This window comes from Poromitra crassiceps (assembly GCF_964638095.1).
Source record: "Poromitra crassiceps genome assembly, chromosome: 23".
Lineage (NCBI taxonomy): Eukaryota > Metazoa > Chordata > Actinopteri > Beryciformes > Melamphaidae > Poromitra > Poromitra crassiceps.
In genome coordinates, this window is record NC_139639.1 from 20,424,735 (window position 1) to 20,428,100 (window position 3,366).

Genomic DNA, 3,366 nt, shown 5'->3' on the forward strand with positions numbered 1-3,366 from the left:
GAAAATGATGATCAAAAGCACCAGTGACGACGCGTTCTTTTTGTCAGGAGAAGGAGGTTGAAATGAGTACTACTCTGCACCCACTTCAAATACTCTTCTCATAACAGTGTGCCTCTCATGCCATAAATAGCCGATTGCTATGATCTCATTGAGATAAAACGCACTGTCAAAAGGTAGTCAGTCGCCCCGTTTTTTCTGCCTATTGTGAGGGACGTGGTTGACTGGTCACGCACAAAGCAAGTCACTCTATCCAGATCAAGTCAGCACGCATGCACGTGCAGGCGCACACACACACACACACACACACACACACACACAAAGGCCTGGTCTGACCTCGGTCCACGGCCTGTCTGTACAATCTGAAAGGAAGTATTTAGATGCCATCAGTGTTCAGTGAACACACACAGTGGGGGGCTTTCGGGGGTGAATGGGTTAAACACATTTTTCCACCTATACGTACAACAGTCCTTTGTTTTGTGAACAGAACGGCACACTCCCTCAGGGACAGCATTGAGAGTCAACTGTAAGAGACTGTGCCTGTATCTTCCAACCTGACACACGCTCAAGCACACACACACACACACACACACACACACACACACACACACACACACACACACACACACACACACACACACACACACACACACACACACACAGCATCCGAAATTATGCCTTTCACCTCCTGAGAAATGGATGTTATTTTTGGGGATGATATTCAAGTCTCTTGGATGAAAACAAACAAACATGTTGCAGTGAAAAGTTTTCCAAAACATTCCATGTATTCCGTTGTAGTGGAGATCAGTTCTGGGTTCATGTGAAAACGCAGATAAGAACATGGAGATGCAGGTGCTTCTGGCTCACAAAGCTCCACATTTTGGCTCATCATTTGGGATGGTTTCCCTCCTGCTCAGCTTCAGCTCATCTATGCAGCCTCCTCCACTGAACTCTCTATGCAGCCTCCTCCACTGAACTCTCTATGCAGCCTCCTCCACTGAACTCTCAGCATCTCCACTGTAACCTGTCTGACTTCATCCTCATCATCTGGAAAGAGCCTGAGCCTCCCTCAACTATTTTTAGCTCAATTCTCCCTGCTTATAGTCAATTCAGTGTCTCCTAAAAGGTTATAAAAGAGTAAACGGAGTAACTTCCTATTGTCCACCACACAGGAGATTGACAGTGTTCAGAGGCATTTATACCACTAATAACTTACGCAATTGTAGTTCATACACTCCTTTTCTAAAATCAAACTCAATCTTAGCTGCAGAAACACCATATCCGGTATCCTTGCACCCATAGAACGTTGTGGCGTTCTGAAGGGACAGGGCACGTGTTGTGTCCTGATGGTTACAACCCATGGATGTGTCAAGAGAACAGGATACGGGATTGAAAGATGGCGGCCGGCACATTCATTCCAATGAAAGTTGCTCATGTGCCCAAAAAGTTTATTCGACTTCTAGTCTTCTATCCTGCCCGTGCAGATATATTCTGCGTGTTCTTCCTGGCCCTGCTTATCCAACACTAGTGTAGTGGCCAGAGCCATAGAGAGAGGGGGCTCCAGAAAACAGCTGTTGGTGGCCCAATGGATCCAACCGTTTCAAACTTGATCATCCAAAGAGTCATTTTTGCCTTTGAGTTTTACAGCTGCTTCTTTCCCCCCCGTGTATATCTATGGGAAATAAGTCTTTTTGGGCTTCATTGAATAACGTGACTTGCAATACCGAGCTTGGCCACATCGCCAAAATTGCTTCACACTGGGGGGGGGGCTTGTTACAACCAACAAAATTGTGATATCACTGAAAAGCCCAGGGTGCCCTCTACACACTGCAATAGGTTTCAGCATGATAGATATGGTTCTTGAAATTAAGATCAGAGAATCATGTCCCCTACAGAGGACAAAAAGGGAATTGCCAGGTCTCAGGAGGACCTAATAATTGCAGATTAAAAACATGAACTAATGTACGTCCAAATGAGCTCATGCTTGTGTGTGCATCCATTTTCAGAAATTGATGGAACACCAAGAGTCCAACAATTTGAATGACAATGTCAAGGTCATGTCATTCCGATTCATTCCGATTCTCTTTCCTTATTAGAGCTGGATGCAATTCCAGCTCCAGGAATTGCATTGGAATGTAGCATTCATTCATGGACGGCCCCCGACCCTGGTTCATACTCAGTTCAATCATGCATGTAATGATGATGTATTGATCCACTGCTGTAAGTTGCTAATGAAGTGTCCATAAAAACCATTAGACCGATCAATTCAACACCACTGAGGGAACGGAGCCTTTAGAAGCAGAGTGAGGAGTCTCCTCTTTCACTCTTTTATTTCTATGGATGCACTATATATCAGCAATATTATCAGATCGGCCAATGTTAGTCAAATATATCAGTATCGGTCCGATAAGCAAAATAACAGCAATGTTAATATTGGTTATCGGTATCGGCCAACATTTTCATATTGAGGGGAGCCAATGCGATAAATCTATGATTTATGGGCTTTTCCAAATGTTTTGGAAATAAAGAAAGATATTAATTTGTCAAATTCACAGTGTTTACATGTGTTTTTCAGGATGTACAAAATGTCATTATCATAGAAACTTGGATTCATACAGATCTATTGACATTGGTAAATATCGGTTATCGGCCATAAGAGCAATGTTAATATCGGTATCGGCCAAAATTCTCATATCGGTGTATCCCTATAATTATTTCTACAATTTCTTGTAGCCCAATTCTTCTGGAAGTGAAGAATTGTTTCCAAGGTGCTGCTGCAACAGTAAAAGTGGGGACTAATTTGTTCCCTTTGTTCTTTACAAAAGCCCCCCTCACTGCTGCCATGACAGTGGCATTAATGTTGTAATATAGCAATTTGACATTGGGTGGCGCTGAAGCGCTGTACTGTTCTAGTGTCTACTTATATTTCCTGTTGTGAACAAGATGACTCTCTCAAATAAAACAAGATCCAAACAACAGGTTATGGGCCCAGGAAGGTCCCAGTTGCCAGGAGATTTGTGTAAGAGATAAACAGTGTTGTGGAAGACACAATGGAGGATAAACTGTTTATTGACAGGCTGGGCGGACCAGAGAATTGGGCAACCTGGAAGTTTCAGATGGAACACTTTCTGAAGGCAAGAGGACTATGGGGCATGCTAACAGAGACAGAGATGCTAGCCGCAGATGCTAATGCCCAGGCACAAGTGGAGTTTACAAAGCGGAGAGAGAAGGCATTCTCAATGCTAGTACTGAATGTGAGTACACCACAGCTGTATCTGATAACAAGTTGCCAGACCCCGAAAGAGGCATGGGACACTCTGAAAGGACATTTTGAGAGAGATACGCTGGCAAATAAACTGTTCCTGAAGA